This window comes from Mesoplodon mirus (assembly GCF_964341445.2).
Source record: "Mesoplodon mirus genome assembly, chromosome: 5".
Taxonomy (NCBI): Eukaryota; Metazoa; Chordata; class Mammalia; order Artiodactyla; family Ziphiidae; genus Mesoplodon; species Mesoplodon mirus.
In genome coordinates this window covers 73245176-73259632 of record NC_138980.1, presented here as the reverse complement: position 1 = coordinate 73259632, position 14457 = coordinate 73245176, and the positions used below count along the sequence as shown (strand labels likewise).

The 14457-nt window shown below is 41.9% G+C and overlaps 1 protein-coding gene across 5 annotated transcripts in view; it reads right to left on the bottom strand.

Moving 5' to 3' along the window:
• FSTL4 (follistatin like 4) overlaps positions 1-14457 on the bottom strand; it is a 728090-nt gene that overhangs the window by 214571 nt on the left and 499062 nt on the right. The window lies entirely within an intron of this gene.

Genomic DNA, 14457 nt, shown 5'->3' with positions numbered 1-14457 from the left:
TAGAGGACAGCCTTGGGGGATTGAGATGAGCCTCCCAGCCTGCACCTCGGCTTCCACGGACTGGGTAAGCTCTGCCCACATTTTGGGGTTGCCCGGAAGCCGGCTCTGCTCTCTCACACCTACATAGCAGGTGATGTTCCTGACGTTGAACACACCTGTTCCTGAAGCCTTTCTCCAATGTGGGTCTCATGGAATTTAAAGCTGGAGCTGGTTAGTGTCCCCAAGGCCCCCGTGAGTGAAAAAGCAGCATGCCTGAAGAGGTCTGGGGAGAGCGTGGGATGCCTGGTAGCAGGCTGAGGCCCGTCTGGGGGGTGAGAAGCTGCCTGGGTGTCTAAGGCAGGGCTGCCACTTGCCTGTACAACCCAAGAATTCTCGGAGGGGGGAGAAGCCTCCTCTCCATTTGAAGAGCCTGCAGAATAATACAGAAAGTGGCAGCTGATTCATGTGCATAAACATCCACTGGAAGACAAGGAAATGTCATCTTCTCCTTTGTTCTCAGACCCCTTTGAAGTGCGATGGAAAAAAGATGGCCACACTGATCGTTGGGCACTGTTTGTTATGGGAGCGTCATTTAAATAAACTGATTTGGGCTTGAAAAATACTGCTAAGGCCCAGCAGTATCTATTGGAGTGGACACCTCCAGGCTTGAGGGCCCTCCAGGTGACCTTCCCTCCCAGGGCAGGAAGTTCTCCCTCTCTTCCACCAGCCTCCACTGCTGCATCCCAGGATGGGAGGTCCCATATTCTGTTGCACATAAAAAACCCCCAGCTGTTGGAAGGCTCACCATTTTATGGTAGAGGCTGCTTCCAGAGGGGAGGAGATGAGATTCACGATACTGACAAGAAGACTTTGAAATCTGCCTCTGACCCACAGGCCCAACGTCCACCTGCCATGGGGCCCAAACATCCCACATCAAACTCCCAGGTGAAGGCCCTTCACACTTAGAGTCCTCTTGTTTCTCTTACTAGGGAGACTGTGCTTTAGGCTGAGATTTTGGGGACTGTTGGGGAAAACCTACAGTGTTGTTTTTACTGTCCTATGGGAAGAAATGTCTAGACTGAGTGCTACTCTAGTCTTCCCTCCTTGGAGGCCACCTACTTGTCAGAATCCCCTTCAACAGGCAAAGCCAAGGAGAGGATATGCAACACAGCCTGGTCCAGCCAGTGCTCAGTGGGGTGTCCCTTCCCTCCCTCGAGGTCCCCGTGAGGACTGGGTCATTGCTCAGGCCTCCTGGTCGCCGCCCAGCCAGAGAGTCCATCAACCACTCCTGGAGCCAGCAGGAACCCCACCTCCAGCCTTCCATGGAGGGACTTATAAGGTGGGAAAAAGCCAATGAGGGGCAATTACAGAGATGCTGCTTCACTTTGGACCAGTTCCAAGTGACACTTGCAGTGAGAATAAGCCAGAATGAAAGTCAGGTGTTGTAGTATAAACATCACATACCTGGGGCAGATGGGGACACTCTCTCTAGACCTCTGGAGGGTGCCAGGAATCTGCATTTCAAATGTGGTGTGTTATGGTGGAAACTGGGCTTCCAGGGGGAGAAGTAGAAATTCATGACACTGACCAGGAGGGCACTGCCTCTAATTGTGCCCAGAGGAAGGGCAGCTCCTTGTGCCAGGCTCTCCTACCAGCTGCCCCCTGGTGGGAACTGTGTGGCCAACCTCCCACACTGAGGAAGAGGCTGGGGCTCTGAGGCCAGCAACCTCCCTGTTGCATTTATGGGGACCCCGTAGGGGGCTGTCTGCACCTTAAATCCCAGGCCTCGGGAAGTGCTGGGGACTGGGAGGGTTTGTTCCAGTGTGTTAACTCCTCCTGGAAACACATCTCAAGAGTGATAATGTGAAATCCACGGGCAACAGCGCGGGAGGGCTGTGTAACAAGGTGTCTACAGAAGAAGAGATGCACTGTGTGCACGTGAGAGCGAACTGGCGTCAACAAGCAATAGCACCAGCGTGAGAATGTGTGAGCTGGAATATTCTGCTTCTGGGGCCAAGCCAATCTACTCAGTAACAGCCCACTGCACTGGCTTCCCTGCTGGTCTCCACAGAGGTGGCTGAGTGTTACGGGGGGACAAATATCCCCTGGCCTTAATGACTCGGCACAGGTTGGCACAGTCCTTAAGCAGGTTGGCTGTGAGTCTGGGATGCTGGCCCTGCACTGAGTGACCATCTGGGGCAGATCCCACAACTCGCACACTCTCTGCATGGTAAGCCCCGACCGCAACCTAGGCCGTGCAGTCTGGGATGGAGCCACAGTGCCCCTTGGTCCCCCTGGGTGGGGTACTGACGTGGGTGGCAGTGGATAGTACCCTAAACTTCAGCATGAAGCATCATCTGGCATGCAATGTGATGCTCTTCTCCATGCTGGCTTAAATAGCGCCTCACAGTTATCCACCCCCACCCTTTGGGAAGCACAGGAAGCTTCTCCCCTAAAGCTCTGCCTCCCCCCTGATCAGGACAGGTAGAAGAGCCAAGCCACTTGCCTCCGCCGGACCTGAAATGGAGGCCGTCGGGTAAGGGAGCCCTGAGCCCACCCCGGGTGGTAATTTAGGGTGATTTCACAAGCTCTGGGGAGGTCCTCCTGCCCACTGCTACCCCACTTGCCCCACACTCAGGCTTACTGCCCTGGGCACAAGGAGTTTATTTTATAATTAAAGGCAGTTGTACAAATTTCTCCTATCCAGTCACTATGGAGACAAGTTTGTTCACACTAAGGTCCTTTCAGGGGAGGGTTCATGTCAGTGGCAGAGCTGAAGGGAGAAGGGCAGGGTCTCAGCAAGGGGCCTGAGCCCAGGGCACACAGACACTTCACCAGAGACAAGCTCTGAAACACCGTCTCTTCTCTGTACGAGTAAGTTGTGCAGATGGAACGACCTTGTAACATTTCCCTTCTAGATGGAAATAGGGACGGCACTATATCCTGGTTAAATATGGACCCTTCCAATCATGTTCTTGGTGAAAAGCCAAACAAAACATCATCATGGCAACCATTCAGCCCTATGACAGGGAGATCTTGGAATCCCAACATTTTGGAGTTGGAAGGAACCTAAAGGTCATGAAAATCGTGAGTTAACCATCTAAAAAATGAGTGGGCTGAGCACCATGAGTGAACTGGAACATAACCTAACCAAGTACATGATTTTAAAAATGCTTATATGATGCAGAACTGCAGGGGCTGTTTCAATTTGGGCACTTCTGCCTCTCCTGAAGGAATTCTCTGCCCACTTAACCTGCAATGCACCTCTGCATCCCCACCACCTGCCCTGCCTAGGTTGGAGGCCCTTCTCCCAAGAGAGTGATGGCTTGACTTACAATAACACTTAAAGTGTTATTTTGGAAAAAAAAAAAAAAAGGGTGTATGTATGCACATGGGTGCATACATACACATAAAGAAAAAAACTCTAAAGTTATACGCCAAAATATTATCCGTGGCTCTCTCTGATGGCAAATACATTTTATTTTTCTCCTTTGTGCTTTCCTGTACTTCCTAAATTTTCTGCAAATAATACATAATACCTTTGTAATCAGAAAAACAACAATAAAAAGAAAGCAACAGTGGTTACTTTAAAAAACCCCAATCAAGGTTTTGCTGCCTTGATTGAAGTAGCAGAGCCTCACGCTAGTTCCCCATTGTCAGAAAATGGCTGGAATGTTGGTGAAAGCATGAAAGGAAACAAACTGGTTAGTTAACAGTGGTGGAGGAGCTTCAAAGTAGGTGTTACTTTGAAATGTACTTTCCTCTATTCTTGCTCCCATTGGGTATAGTTGGATCCATTAGAGGCAGCTCCCCAAATATCTACCTGTCTGGAAATTGGCTTTCTGTCACATCTGGATCAGTAATAATCTCTAAGGTTAATTTGTTTCTCTCCCACGGACACAATTTAAAGTGAGATCAACCCTTGTGACAAAGGAGCGGAGACAGGAGAAAATGTTACAAGTCACTGAAAGATCCATGGCCTGGAGAGCAAACATACTGCTTGTATCAGTTGATATTCAGACCTAAAGAAATGGAGGGATATGGTATGTTTGGGGATTAAAAGATACAGTTGTGTAAATATGTCAAATCTCCCAAACTGACCCATAGATTCAATTCAATACAAATTAAATTTCCAACAGGGTATGTGCACACACGCATGTGTGCATGTGCACATGGGTGCGTGCACTGAACAAGCTTCTTCTACAATTTATTGATAGGTATAAAGGACCAAGGACAGCTGCAGTGCTCCCAAAGAGGAACAACAAGGGCCTGCCTTATGACATATCAACACTTATTATAAAACTCTACTAATTGAGACAGTGTGGTATTGGTGTAGGAATAGATCAAATGAACAGAAGAAAGGGTTTCACAATAGGCCCCTGAAAATATGAGCATTTGCTATAGGACAGAGATCTTATTGTAGATCTCCAGGGGAACAGATGGACCTCTTAAGAAATGATGTAAGCACAATGTGGGAAAAAATGGCCTCTGTTTGACACTATCCATAAAAAATTACTTCCATGTAGAAGAAAAAATAAATATGAGATTCTACTTCTGGAATGATGGCATAAGGAGCTCTGGAGACATGCTTCCCAGAGAAACAATCATAACTGGTAAAATGATTTTTAAAACCATTTTTTAAAGTGTCTGGAAATTGTCTTAAGGGCATACGATACATGAAGAAACATTTTTTAAAAGAAAACCTAATAACTCTCAGTAAGAGCAGTGAGAGTCTTACTTGAGCAATGACCTGCTTACTTTCCCGTCTCTACTCTGGATGGGAGTGGTCCAGGACATAGAGCTCCTTCTCTTCCAGCTCTCAGTCAAGGCCTATAGTACCTTCCTGGGAGGGCAGGACACCAGCATTTCTCATCCTTCCTTCCTCCATTTTGCACAAGCTAAATTCAAATCAAGTGCAGCTGAGGGATATGGGGCTCGCTTCTTATATCCAGCCCTGACTCATAGGATGGAAATTCTACTGCTGGCAAGGCAGGCCAAGAATACTGAGGCCCCAGCTGCTCTCAGCCCAGCTCACTCAGAGGACACAGGTCCCATGATGGGAGAGGCAAGCTGAGAAGACCAGAGGCTACAATCGCCACCTAGCTAGCACCTCAAACCTAAACCAGGGGTGTCACTCTGAGAGAATCGGGCCACTACCCCCGCCTCAAGCTCTGGAGCACTGGCTTGGAGACTTTGCCCAAGGGGAGAGGCAGGCCACAAAAAAAAAATGGAGAGCTGTGACTAAGAGGAAGTGACTTTATTTGGAACAAAGTGTGGAGAAGTTCAAGCCTAAGAGTGCTCTTATAACAAGGAGGTTTTGGTGATAAGCAATTAAGAGGAGGCTGTTTGCTCTACAAACTAGACTATAGGCTGGCCAATTTACCAGGGAAGGAAATAAACAAAACAAAAATGAACAAAGCTTCAAAGACATATGGCATACCATTAAGCACACCAACATATGTATACTGGGAGTACCAGAAGGAGGGGAGAGAGAAGAAGATGCAGAAAAAATATTTAAAGGACTAATGGCTGAAAACTTCCCCAATTGGAGGAAAAACATTAATCTACACATCCAAGAAACTCAACAAATTCCAAGTAGGAGAAACACAAAAAATCCACACTCTGCCATATAGTAAAGATGTTGAAAGACAAAGAGAAAAATTTGAAAGCAGCAGGAAAAACAAACAAACAAAAAAACAACTCATCAGGTACAAAGGAACCTTCAGTATGGTTAACAACTGACTTCTTATCAGAAACAATGGAGGCCAGAAGGCAGTGGGATGGTAAAAGAAAAAATAAACTGACAGCAACGAATGTTATTGCCAACAAAACTGTTTTTCAAAAATGCAGGGAAAATAAGGACATTCTCAGGCAAACAAAAACTTAGATAATTTGTTGCTAGCATATCCACCTTACAAGAAATACTAAGGAAGCTCTTCAGGCTGAAAGCAAGTGACCCCAGATGGTAATTCAAATCCAAACACACAAAAAAACAAAGAACACTGGTGAAAGTAATTATTCAAGACAATATAAATATATTTTTCTTCTCCTTTCTTGTCTTAGCTGATTTAAAAAGCAACTGTATAAAACAATATGAAAATAATTGTATTGTTGTGCCTATAACATATAGAAATGTAATATATTTGAGAATGACAGCACAAGGGAGGCAAGCGGATGCAAAATTGTATTGGAGTAAGGAAATGATACCAAATGGCAACTTGAATCCCCAGAAACAATGAAGAGAACCAGAAACAGTAAATATGGTTAATATAACAAATTCTATAAATTTATACTTGCCCTCCTTTTTTTCAATCATCTTCTTTAAATGACATAAAATTACATAAAGTAATAATTATAACAATGTATTGTTGGGTTTGTAACATACATAGATGTAATATGTATAACCATAAGAGCAGAAAAATGGGAAGAGGAAATATAGGTATATAGGAGTAATGTTTCTATATCTCACTGGAATTTGGTATGAATCTGAAGGAGATTCTGATTTAAGATGTATATGATTAGGCTTAGAGCAATCACTAAGAAAACAAGTACAAAAATATAGTGAAATTGAATTAAAAGACTTAAAATATTACATAGAAAACATTCATCTCATGCAAAAGAAACCAATAAAGGAAGAATAGAGGAACAAAGTGACATAAGACATATAGAAAACAAAATAAAATATCAAATGTGAATACAACTATGTCAGTAATAATATTCCATGTAAAAAGATTAAGCAATCCAACCAAAAGACAGTGATTGTCTGGATGTATAAAACAACAAGATCCAGATATATGCTGTCTATAGGAGCTATACTTCAGAATTAAAGATGTAAACAGGTTAAAAGAAAAAGGATGGAAAAAGGAACTATAGAAAGCTAAAGTGATTATACAATATCAGACAAAATAGACTTTAAAACAAAAAAATGTTACTAGAGATAGAGAGGAATATTTTATAATGATAAAAGGATCAATTCAGCTGAAATATTTAACAATTATAAACACATATGCAACTAACAACAGAACCCAAAAATACATGAAGCAAAAACATGACAGAATTTAAGGGAGAAATAGACAATTCAATAATAATAGTTAGAGGATTCAATACCCACTTTTAATACTGGAGAAAACAACTACGCAGAAGATAAACAAGGAAATAGAAGACCTGGACAACACCATAAACCAACTAGACCTAATAGACCTTTATAGAATTCTCCATCCAACAGGAGTAGAATACACATTTTTCTCAAGTGTACACGGAACATTCTCTAGGATAGACCATATTCTATACCATAAAACAAGGCTTAATACACTTAAAAGGACTGAAACAATATAAAATATGTTCTCCTACCACAATAGAATGAAATTAGAAATCAATATCAAAAATAAAATTTGGGAAGTTCACAGATATGTGGAAATTAAACAACATACTCCTAAATAAACACTCAATCACAGAAGAAATAACAAGGCAAATCAGAAAATATTTTGAGATGGATGAAAATGAAGATGCAATATAACAAAACTTAAGGTATGCAGCTAAAGGAGTGCTCAGAGGGGAATGAATTTATAGCTGTAAATTCCTCATTAAAAGAAAAACAAATCTCAAATCAATAACCTAACCATCTACCTTAACACACTAGAAAAGTAGAGCAAACTAAACCTAAAGTAAGTAGGGGATAGAAATAGTAAAGATTAGAGTAGAAATTAGTGAAATAAAGAATAGAAAAATAAAATCAACAGAACCAAAAGTTGTCTCCTTAAAAAAAAAACTGACAAAATTTTAGCTAGACTGATAAGAAAAAAATACAGAAGGCTCAAATTCCTAAAAACAGGAATGAAAGAGGGTACATTACTACTGATTTTACAGAATAAAAAGGATAAGGTAGTAACATGAACTACTGTATACCAACAAACTAGATAACTTTGATGAATTGGATAAATTTGTAGAAACACACAAACTACTGAAATTGACTCAAGAAGAAACAGAAAATCTATACAAGTAAAGATATTTAATTAACTATTTAAAAATTTACCACAAAGAAGTGCAGGACCAGATGGATTTATTGGTGAAGTCTACCAAAGATTTAAAAAGATTTAATACCAATTCTTCATAAAGTCATCCATAAAATAGAAGAGATGGGAACACTTCCCAGCTCATTCTATGAGGCCAGTATCACGCTGATACTAGAGCTAGACAAGGCATTACAGGGAAAATAAAACTATTGACCAACATCTCTTATGATTATAGGTACAAAAAAAAATCATCCTCAACAAAATACTAACAAACCAAATCCAGCAACACATAAAAAGGATTATATACCATGGCCAAACGGGATTTATCCAAGTAATGTAAGGTTGGCTTAGCATATGAAATCAATCTATGTAATATACAATATAAATAGAAAAAAGAACAAAACCACATGATCATCTCAAGGGATGCAGAAAAAAAAAGTTTGATAAAGTGTAAAATTCCTTTTTTTGATTAAAAAAACACTCAACAAAGTAGGAATAGAAGGGAGCTTCTCAACGTGATAATGAACATCTATGGAAAACCCACAGTTAATATCATACTTAATAGCAAAAGACTGAATGCTTTCCCCTAAGATCAGGAACAAGACAAAGATGTCTGCTTTTGCCACTTCTATTCAGCACTGCACTGGGGGTTCTGCCTACGGCAATTAGGCAAGAAAATGAAATATAAGGCACCCAGATTAGAAAGGAAGAAGTAAAACTATATTTATGCTCACATTATCTTATATATAGATAATTCTAAGTCATACCAAAAAAACCCTATTAAAACTACTAAATGAGTTTGGCAAGTTTACAGGATACAAGACCAATACACAAAAAATCAGTTGTGTTTCTATATATGAACAATAAGCATTCCGAAAATGAAAATACGAAAACAATTCTATTTACAGCAAATTCAAACAGAATAAAATACTTAGGAATAAATTTAACAAAAGAAGTGTAAAAGTTATACTCCAGAACTGCAAAAAAATGTTGAAAGAAACTAAAGAAGACCAAAATAAATGGAAAGACATCCCATGGTCATGGATCAGAAGACTTAATACTGTTAAGACAGCAACACTTCCCAAACTGATTGACTCATTCAATACAACACCTATTAGAATCTCAGCTGACTTTGCAGAAATTAACAAGCTGATCCAAAAATTCATATGGAAATGTAAAGGACCCAGAATAGCCAAAATGATCTTACAAAAGAATAACAAAGTCAGAGGATTCACATTTCCTGATTTCAAAACTTACTACAAGCCTGCAGCAATAAAGACAATGTGGTACCAGCCTAAGGATAGACATACAGATCAACGGAATGGAATTAAGGGTCTAGAAATAAACCGTCACAATTACGGTTAATTGATTTTCAATAAGAGTCCCAAGACAATTCAAAGGGAAAGAGTACTCTTTAAAACAAATGGTGCTGGGACAACTGGATATCCACATGTAAAAATGTGACACTGGACCCTTGTATCACAATGTATGCAAAAATTAACTCAAAATGGACTTAAGACCTTAATATAAGATCTAAATGTAAATGCTAAAATGTACGTAAGATGTAAATGTTACAACTGTAAGACTCAGAAAAAAAACGATAGTAAATCTTTGTAATCTTGGGTTAGGCAAAGCTATCTTAAATATGACCCCAAAAGTACAACTGACCAAATAATAAACAGGTAAATTGAACTTCATCAAAATTAATAACTTTCATTCTTCAAAGGATAACATAAAGAAAGTGAAAAGAAGAACCTATAGAGTAAGAGAATATTTGCAAAGCATATATACTATAAGAGACATGTATCAGGAATACATAAAGAACTCTTGTAACTTGATAAGAAAAAGACAAATTGTCCAATTAAAAATGGGTAAAGGATATAAATAGTTTTCCAAAGAAGATATACAGATAACCAATAATCACATGAAAAGATGCTCAAAATCATTACCCACCAAGGAAATGCAAATCAAAACACATGAGATGCCACTTCACACCTGCTTGGAAGACTGTAATTAAAAAGACAGATAATAACAAGCGTTGGCAAAGATATGGAGAAATTGGAACCCTCATGCACTGCTGGTGGGAATGTAATATGGTGCAGTCACTTTGGAAAACATTTTGGCAGTTCCTCAAAAGGTTGAACACAGAATTCAGATATGACCCAGCAACTCTACTCCTATGTAAATACCCAAGAGAAATGATAACATATATATGTCCACACAAAAACTTGTACACAAATCTTTATAGCAGCATATTTATAACAGCCCCAAAGGGGAAATGACCCAAATGTTTCTCAACTGATAAATGAATAAAGTTTAGTGTATCCATGCAATGGAATTTTATTTGGCAATAAAAAGGAATGAGGTACTTATATATGCTACAATGTGGGTGAATCTTGAAAACACGATACTAAGTGAAAGAAGCCAATCATGAAAGACCACGCACTCCCTCAAATGTCTAGAAGAGGCAAGTAGGTAGAGGCGGAAAGTAGATTACCATGTTTGCTAGGGCTGCTAGGGTTACAGGTGGGATGGGAGAAATGAGGACTGACAGCGAGTGGTTCAGGGTTTCTTTTTGGAGGGGAGGAAGATGTTTTAAAATTGTTTGCATAACTCTTGGGATATTTTAAAAATTATTGGACTGTATACTTTAAATAAGTGAATTGAATGGTATGTGAATTATATCTCAATAAAACTATTATATTAAAAAAACTAAATGTAAAAAGCAACACTATAATAATGATATAGAATAATGTAGGGGGGCAGGGAAGGATTTATTTAAAAAAGCATAAAATCCACTAAGCGTGATGGAAAAGGTTTTTTTTAAATTGAGGTATAATTGACATATAACATTGTGTATGTTTAAATGGTACATGTTGACTTGATACATTTATATATTGCAATATGAAGGAACAGTTTGATAAATTCAACTATATTAACAGGAAGAACTTCCATCCTTAAAAAGAAAACAAGACAGAGTGAAAAGTCAAGCCACCATTGGAAGAATATGTTTGTAATAAACATAATCAACAAAGAATAAGTATCCAGAGTATGGGAAGAACTCTTACAAATCAATTTTTAAAAAAGACAAACAACTGAATGGAAAAATGAACAGAAAACTTGGGCAGGTCCTTGAGAGAAGAGGAAATCAAAATGGATAATAAACAAATGAAATGATGCTTAGTCTTACTGGTGATTAGAAAAAAGTCTCAGTTAAAACCACAATGAGATAGCATTTCATACCCCCCAGACTAGCAAAAATTAAACATGTTTAGCTGTCACAAGTGTCAGTGGGAAGGGCAGGAGCTCCATACCCTGCTGTTTTCAGGGTAAACTGGTCAACAATTTTGGAAGACAGTATGACAATATCTAGTAAGGCTAAAGAAGCATACTGCCCAGGGATATACACTAGAGGAGCTCTTGCATGTGCACAGTGGAAGACATTTATGAGAATGATTCCAGTGGCATTGCCTAGAATAGCCCCGAGTGGGAACTGATGCTGGCTGTCAGCAGGATGGATAAATGGTGATACGTTCATATAAGGGGTTTTCAGCAACACAAACAAACAAGCTACAGCTGTACTCAACATGGATGAGTCTTACAGATAACGATGTCATGTGAGGGCAGCAAATCAAAACAGAACATCTACAACGCAGTTCCGTTTATATGAGATTCAAAACTGGGAAAAAGCAAACCATGTCTCAACACATATTTAGGTGAGACAACTATAAAGAAAAGCCAGATCATGATGATCACAGAAGGCAGAGAGGATAGCACACACCTCCAGGGCAGGGAGGAAGATGTGAGTTTGGTGGGGGACAGGAGAGAGGGGGTGTTTCTAAAGCACAGCCCAATTCCTAAAACATGGCTCTTCTCAAGGTTTTTTTAAATTGCAAATATACATTTTGTATCCTCTTCTGTCTGCATGTCATATTTCATCATAAAAAATGAAGAAAACCATTCCGTTTTCAACAAGTGGCTTCCCTTCCACTTCTTTGAATGTGCCGGCAGGTCAGCACTGCACATGGGCACATCTACGTGCAGGGGATCGCCAAGGCTCATGGAGCCCAACCTTGGAGGAAGAGGTGTGTCTGTGGGAGTGGGCATGGCCTTGGAACACTTCTCTGGCCTGAGCACACCCTGCTGTAGGTGACGCTGCCATGTGAGTAACAGACTGAGTGCTGTTCATCAAGGTTTCCTCTGTCCTTCTCAGCTTTGCAATCATCAACTGTTTGTTGTTCTACTGACCAAGGTGAAAACCAGGCTTGCTTCCGTCCAGTCCTTCCCCTGCTCTCCCTCCCTCTCCTGAGCACGTGTTTATGGCATGCTTAGTCCATGCCAGGTGCCCAGGATACAGCACTGAGCAAGGCGGATCTGGTCTCTACAGTTCAGCGGAGGGATGATGTTACCTATTATCTCTTAATTAATTGATCGCTATCGTGCCAACAGCTAAAAAGGAACATTTAGGCTTTATATACTCACGCTTGTTAAACCAGGCGCGTACCCAGGCCCAGGGAAGAAACCTTGGAAGACCTTGTGAAGTCTTTTAGTCCTGTCCCTAAAATGTTAATTTTGTGGATATTCTTAAACACTTGAAGGTTTCAGGGATGTAAAATTTGGTCACAAGGAAGTACTTTGTGTATGATTAATGTAATTGCTTTTGTTATGCTAGAAGTTTCAAACTGCTCTGACACGAAACTTAAAAGAACAGCTTCTTTTCGTGGCTTCATCATTTCTGTTTGCGTGTGCAGGATACCTGGTGGGCAAAAGTGAAACCTAGATATAATAACCAGGAGGTACTGAAATGACGTGTAAGGAGGTTGTTTCCTTCTGAGGCTACGGAGAGATGAATTTTAGCCTTAAACCCATCAGCCCTTATGTTCTGTTTTCGGGATTTACAGCCTCCATTGGATTTTCCCTAGTAGTAGAGTGGGACCAAGATGTGAAGGGGAATGCTGTTTAATTTTATCCAACGCACTCCCATTAGGGAACGCATTCTCATGGAAGGATACATGTACGCTTGTAGAGGTGGTATCACACACGACTTCAACTGACATGTCAGTGAGAGGACTCCAGAGAACAGCCCAGCCGGAGTAGTGCTCACTCACCATACCCACTTCCCCATCAGCGATGATGGGGGCACCGGTGCTGAGGGGGGTCTGTGTGACTTGCTGTGCTGACTGGCTGTGGGGTGCGGTGCAGAGTACACCTCAGAGCCTTGGTCTCTGCTTCACAAGGGGGAATAATTCCCACCCACCAGCCTGACTGTTAGTTCCCATCATCCCCTCCTCCTCCCTCTTTAAACTGGAGGCAAGAACCATGAGAAATTACTCACTTGTTTGTTGAGTTAGTCACTTATTTATAATCTGGACTGTGATGGAAAAGCTGGAGAGAAGGATTCCTCTAACAAAAGACAACCTCGCTGGCTCATATGGAGTCACCACCATTCACACATCAGGAGAGTCAGATGGAAGGGGTTCCATCCCCTACCCCACACTGGGTGATGATGTCCAGGGGAGGGTGGACAATTCCGTATTTCAACTGTGTCTAAACGCCAGTGAAACTGCTTAAGTCATTAAAACTACTTGTGCCACCCAGTTCACTGAGAAACAGGTAATTTTCCAGCTGCTTGTTTTAGGTATGCGTGGGCACACTCAAGCCAGACTTCCTGGGGAGAGGGGCAGAGAGGGAAAGCAGAAAGGGGGAGGTGAGAAGATGGGGGAGGGGGCAGGGGGGAGGAGAGATAGAAGGGGGGACTGCGCCTGCCTGGTGGATGTGCAGTCAGCTCCACCCCCCTCTTAACTGGCCTCCAACTTCAGCTGGCGGGGGCCCGTGTGCCCACAGGGCCGTTACTGAAATCTACTCCTCGGCCCATTCGGAAGTCAGCCTCTCCCTCGGCATGATCACCTCCTCCCCGTCAGAGCAAGCCTAGCCCACCCTGACTTTGCCCTCCCCTGAGCTTCCAACATCCTGCGTCCCATCCTCTCCTGTGGCCCACATCCTGCACCCCTTCCTGGTCATCCCGGGATCCCAGACCCCAGCGGGGTCCTGGCAGGGGCTCTCCAGACTCAGCCTGGACAGGGGAGGAGAGCTACCCTCTCACGGACCACGGACCAGGTGCACTGGGCACCTCTACTGCAAAATTCTCCTGGCTTCCCAGATTCGTAGCCTTGCCCTCTGGCTCTGTGAACCCCTGGTGAGAAACCCAACCACACAGTCTCCATGGTGGTGGGTGGTAGGGACGGGGAACCTATCTGAAGGACATGTCTTGTTCCAGTTCAGGCAAAGATACCTGGCAAAAACAAACTTCGGTCCCAGTAAATGACAAGCCAGTGCTCACTTCCCTGGAAGGAGTTTTTCTCCAATTAACTCAAGTCATGTACCTGCCTGTCTGACTGACTGGCCCCCAGGGGGCTCTGGGAGAAGAAAAGGCATCCCATCACTCGGCGGGGACACCTCAAACATT